The sequence below is a fragment of the Columba livia genome, chromosome 3, assembly GCF_036013475.1.
Source record: "Columba livia isolate bColLiv1 breed racing homer chromosome 3, bColLiv1.pat.W.v2, whole genome shotgun sequence".
NCBI classification, from domain to species: domain Eukaryota; kingdom Metazoa; phylum Chordata; class Aves; order Columbiformes; family Columbidae; genus Columba; species Columba livia.
Window position 1 is genome coordinate 68248942 of NC_088604.1, and position 6000 is coordinate 68254941.

Here is a 6000-nt window from a genome sequence, read left to right on the forward strand (position 1 = left end):
CTGTCAAGCAGCAGCTAAGTAGACCGCCAGTTCTTTTTCTGTCTCTTCAGACTGCGGCTGAGATCTTAAAAGTTATTCAGCCATTTGACACACATCTCAACAGCTTTGGGGATCTGGGCCTTGGTTTCTTTTGTCAGGGTTATGCAGATCTCTTTAAAGTTCCCTCTACTCAGGGGTCCTATCTTTTTTTTTTTTTTTTTCTTTTCCTTTTAGAGTTAATTAGTATTATGTTTATCACAGCAGCATTTAGGTGAGTCAGTGCAGAGTGCTACTGACTATACAGATATAGACTCTTCTTGTTCCCTCATCCAGCCTGCGACTGATAGTGCTGCTCCTGCACCCCTTTCAAGTCCCATGGTAGTGGTCGATAGATTGAAAGCCCTGACTTTAATGAGGTGTCAGCTACCCCCACAACCCACTCCTGTCAATGCCATAATCAGGACCTGTCTTGCTCCCAGCACCTCACAAAGTACTTCATCTATATCATCGACTCTCATCTGCTGCATTGCTTATAGTTTAAGCTTTCAAATCTATTAATGTAATGTGATCCTTTTAGCAATTGCTATTGCTTTTAAAACCAATTTGTTCCGCACTCAAAGGCCTCTAAGCTCCCATAATACTAGGATTGGTGCCTGCACACTATACTCTGCTTGCTGACAGAGGTCTCAAAAACACTATCTGGTTACACTTCAGGCTGTTGTAGAAACAGCAAAAAAAGAAAAAGAGAGGGACAGATTTTAACTACACTTGCTAGTCTTTCAAAATCGCAAAAATCCCCTCTAAGTTAATGATGAGCAGTTCCTCATATGCTCATGCAGCTTAATAGCTATTTAGAAGCTCCTTCTTATCACAACCCAGTGTAAAATGCTGATCTTGCACAGCAGTTCTGAAAACAGAAAGTAAAAACCTGTGGTTTTAAAATATTTTAAATACACTTAATACATCATTACAGTGTTTGTTGGATGAATTTGAACTAAACAACGAAGGAGGTAAAATGACTCCACTCCCGGAGCACTTTAATCTCCCTTAATAGTGCAAGAGCTCAGAGAAACAAAGGCTTACACAGAGCCCATCTGCCTCTCAGCCCCTTCCCCAAGTACTCTTGAACACCCTAGCCAGTTTAAATCTTGTTTGAGAGAGTAGCAGCCTCTTAAAGTTAATTTCTTAGAAAACCACAAGGGAAGAAGAAGGGGGAAAGAGAGAGATGCCCAAAACAGTGGCCTTCCCAAGTACTTCCACAGTATCTGAATGAGGTGAGAAGGACATACCTGGAGATGATGGTCAGAACCAGCCAAGAGTCCAGACCAAAAGACAATACCATGGCCATGAGACAGGTCTGAGGTCAAGCTGGAAATTCAATCCGTAGGTTAGGGTTAAGATCAAGTTTATTGATGGCTGGGGAGGTCCACAACAACAAAGCTGTGCTGAGGTCTAGCCAGGATGTCAATCCGCAGGTTGAGGTCTGGGTCAACAAGGCCTATAGCAAAACAAAGACATAGACAAGCTGGAGAGCATCAGTACTCCAACACAGCTCAGCCAAGGACTCACAGCCCTAGGCTGGGCTTAAATGAGGATTCTGGGCTCATGGGTGTGGGTGGAAGCCCTAGCTGAGGCTGATCAAGGCCATTAATGCTTATTACTGCACTCAGAGGACTGACATACATTGACTTGATAAAGAAGATATCTGAATCTACTCAGCAGTTACAAAGACCTACTGACAATATCCCAGAAATAACATACATACTTTATTCTGGCCCAGAGGCTGGTGTGGCTCAGCTAAAACCACGCACCGAGGACAGCTTGCTGCAGGGATGGGAGCTGCATTCTGTTGTTCACGCTCTTATTGCTGTCCTTGCATTTCCCCTGTAAAAACATATTGGGAAAAATGGGCCTAATGACTTGTTTGCTTTAACACTTCCTCATACCCACCAGAATCTTAATTGAGAAAAACAAAGCAAAAGTCAGTATCGAACGGCCAATGTGCTGAAAACACACACAACATACACATGCAGTTACTCCTTCTTTATTGAACTTAAATCTATAAATGTAGATATTATATGAGGCAAAGCAAACAAATGTCTCTTCTTGGGATTGCTTTTCTACTGCTTGATATCTACTGAAAGGGTAAGAATTGTATTAGTACTTTGAGGGCGCTTATGCCAGCCAGCTGATGATAGGAAAGCGGCTATGTTAAAGCTTTTGCTAGGCCACTGAGCTTTCCCAATGTGTTCTCCAGAAACATGAGCAAATTCAGGCTGAGCTGAATTGCTGATTCAGTTATTATACTAAAACTGCAGTGCCTCCTTGTCCGCCAAACTTGGTGCTTAGCAGAGCATTCACCATCTGCCCCCCTGTGAAATACTCATAAATGTTGCAATCAATAGATTATTTGGGATGTGTGGGCAATGCTGGAAGGTAAAAATACTCTTTCTTTGCCAGATATATGTTAATTAGTTGTTTCATTTTGCACATATGGGACAGTAAAATGTATTTGTTTTCTTGCCAATAAAGGAACATTTTCCTAACACTCCTTAGTCACATTGGATCTGCAAAAGGAGAAGTCTCTGATGTTTCCTGTTGGGTTTATGGTTTGCATTACAATTCATACACAAATGCTTTTTGGCATCTAAATCCCGAGCTAGAAGTATTTTTAAAATTATGTCCTGAAATAGGAACTTCAGAACACTGTGTCGGCATCTGGCAGATATCTCAAGAGTGTCATGAACTGTTACTACTTGAGGAACTTGGCAGGCACTCCATGAGCCCTGTGTACCTTACAAGTGTGTAGGAGTCCACTAATGGCTTAATTGTTGAGCATCTGTACAGCTAGTCTCTGTAATGGGTGTATGTCCACCCATCAACCTCAAAAACACATGGTGGTCCATGCAGATTTCACAGGACACCTCTGAGCTCCTGAGCAATGAAGACTGCTCAAACACAAGTGAGAGCAACCCACAATTTTATAAAAGCAAGCATTTCCTCAGGACAAACCTTGAACCACTAATCAGTCTCAGTGCTTGAAGCATTTGGCATCTGTGTTTCCATCTCTGTGTGTTTTACAAAATGCTGATACGCATGCAAAGGCTGAAAGCACTTCATAAAGTGTTTGGGATCTCATGTACAATAGTGTTTCCTGGTAGGAGAGCATGGGGAGCATTGCTGGGGCAGTTGGTGGGAGGCAGTGGAGAAGAGCAGCAGGCCGCAGAGTTTGCATGCACGGCTGGCGATGACAACTGTTCTTGCTCAGGATGGAAGAGATAACTACTGGTAAAAAGTGGTGCCACATTGAGACACAGGGGTCACTTGGTCCTTTTGCAGGACTTTTCCCCCAACCTAATTGACATTGTAGCCATGCTTTGTGACTGCTCAAGAGCAGTAGAAGCTGTGCTTGTAGACCGAAGTTTGCCTGGAAAGCAGATTTCATATCCGTCTCCTTAGCTAGGTCTCTGCAGAGGTCTTTGGGTGGGAGGTGCATGCGTGATGTCCTTCAGAACATCTCTGGTCTGCAAATATGCTCTTTCTGGACAAACTTTTGCTCCTTTAAGAAGACACATTTACCATACACTTTGCTATGGCTAATGAGAAGGCAAGACTTTTGCCATTTTTTAGGGTCTTCATGGAAAAAGTTGCGTAAGTCTACACAAAAATGTTAATATTTTTTTCATGGCTTACTTAAAATTCTGGCACAGAAACCACATATCTCCAGCACAAAAAACAATGGCTTTGGCACTGTCTGAGCCATGGAACTAAGAGCTGGAAACCCAGGAACCCTACTGGGGTGAACAGCAACACCAGGGACTTAGGAAAGGCAGTTGAGGAAAACAGCCATTTTCAACCTGGGTGTGCACGCCACCATGAATGTAGGATAGCTTTTCCCAGATGCCTCAGTGACACAATTACTTTGCCTCCTGTTTTTTAACAAAGCAGAGAAATGTCCCAAATTGGGAAGACTGTGGAGAGAGGTGCAAAAATCAAGTTAAAGACAACGGAGTAAGACAGTCCGACAGCCCACCTCCTGCACGGAGCAGGAGAGAAGTAAAAAACCAGAGTATCAGAAAAGTAGGGCCCTAGGTGAGAGGCAGGTGCTACTTTGAGGGCTGTGCCACGTGTGCTTATTTAAGACGCTAGCTTTCCTAGAGCTGAGTGCCTCGTCAGCCCAGTACTCCCCAACAAGAGCTGGTATCTGCCCTGAGGGTGTTAAATTTTCACAATAGTTGAAATGAACCAGAATGCTCCTGCTGTCCATCTCTGGGCCTTAGCTGCTGGGATCAGGCAGGAGGACACATACCCCCAAGCCCTTGGCTCTAGTATTTATTGCTTCTTGCCATGCAGTTTGGACAGTTGTAGAATGTGTTGCAAGACAAAACTTCTAACTCTGGCCTTTATTTAATTTGACGTTGGGTGAAGCCTTTATTCTACATCTTTCTTTAGTGCACAGAAATGTGTTTGGTCTATATTAAATTTGTGTTCTGTTCCAATGGTTGGCATCAATTGGTTTCTTTTTTTTTTTTTTTTTTCACTATAAATTCTAAAATAAACAAATCAAGGTCCCAAGTGGTGGTCAGGGATTTTGCCAGACCATGGGAAGTAGTGGGCCCCAAGAGGCTCTGAAAACCATCCAGAGAAATACAGCACAGAAGATCTGCACCGAGCAGGAATAATAATCCATTCCAGAAGCTAGAAAATATTTTCCAGGAGACTTGGCAATTGTGGCTTGAGATGGAGAAAGAGAGAAGGAGAGAAAAAGAGAGACACATAGAGAGGAACTACCCCTTTTCAAGGAAAATGGTTAAGTCTGAGAAAAGAAAAGCCCCTGCTATTGCAGGGTACTTAGCTATGAGGAGACAGTCACTCAGCAGAGAGTTTGCATCTCCAGAGATGCAGAGACAGTTTTTTGCCCACCCACAGAGTCATAGAACAGTTTAGGTTGGAAGGGACCTTCAAAGGTCATTTAGTCCACCCCCCCTGCAATGAGCAGGGACATCTTCAGCTAGGTCAGGTTGCTCAGAGCCCTGTCCAGCCTGACCTTGGATGTCTCCAGGGATGGCGCAAGTACAGACAGGCAAAAGCTGCAGGAAGTCTTTGTTTACAAGAGAGATGACAAATAAGGCTGGTAAATAAGAATTTTAAAATTTAAGCTCACATGTACCAGCCTCTTAGACCCACAGAATGAGGGTTAGAGAGGTCAATAACTCATCTGGCCTAAGCCTCTCTAAGCTAGGTAAGTTTCAGTCCTTGGGAACGGCCATTAGGTTTTGGACACTTATTCTCACAAGGAGCCCAGTGGATTGCCTAACAGAAGCTGGTCATTTAGAAAGGCCTGGAACTTTGATGTGACCATAGGTTGACACGAAGAACTGATCACTTTCTTTGGCAATTTGTTTTAAGGCTTATGCTCACTGTTAAACATTTCTGATTGTTTTCTCATTTGAAATTGCCAGGCTTCTGCTTTGAGCTATTGACTTTTGTTGCACATTTCTCTCCTAGATTAAGAGCTCTTTAGTCCATGACATGTTCCCCCAGGAGGGAAACATCCTCCGTAATTGAGTCATTTCTCATCTTTTACAAGTCTTTATTAAACTCAACAGACTGAGTTCTCCAAGTCTTCGCTATGGCCTTTTTCTCTAGACCTTGCATAGTTTTTGTGGCTGTTTTCTGCACCCTTTCCAATATTTCAACAACCTTCTAAAACTGTGGGCATTGAAACCATCTCCCTAATACTGTACACAGGGATAAAAGTACGTGCCTGCTCAAACTGGATTTGGGTAGTAAAATTTTCTGTTTCTTATTCTGGGATTTTTTTCTTTTCATTTGCTCTCAGAAGCTGACCTGCATTCCAGCTACTAGTGAGATCCCACTCCCTTCGGTGCTTTGCTTGTGCCTCTTGCCCACATGCTCTGAGTCATACTGATTGCCCGGCTTGGCTTTGAAAGGTTAAATCAAGTACCTTTCTGACATTTTCACCTCTTTTACAGCAGAGATCAGTCACTGTCTCTCACT

At 43.1% G+C, this 6000-nt stretch overlaps 1 long non-coding RNA gene across 1 annotated transcript in view; it reads right to left on the reverse strand.

Moving 5' to 3' along the window:
• Positions 1–5224, reverse strand: part of LOC110362788 (uncharacterized) — a 40805-nt gene extending 35581 nt beyond the window's left edge. Inside the window, exons 1-2 of the long non-coding RNA XR_010471435.1 lie at positions 1745–5224; positions 1269–1477 (exon numbers count right to left, since the gene is read on the reverse strand). This is a non-coding gene — a long non-coding RNA (uncharacterized LOC110362788). The remainder of the gene's footprint in view (positions 1–1268; positions 1478–1744) is intronic.
• Positions 5225–6000: the final 776 nt, after the last annotated feature.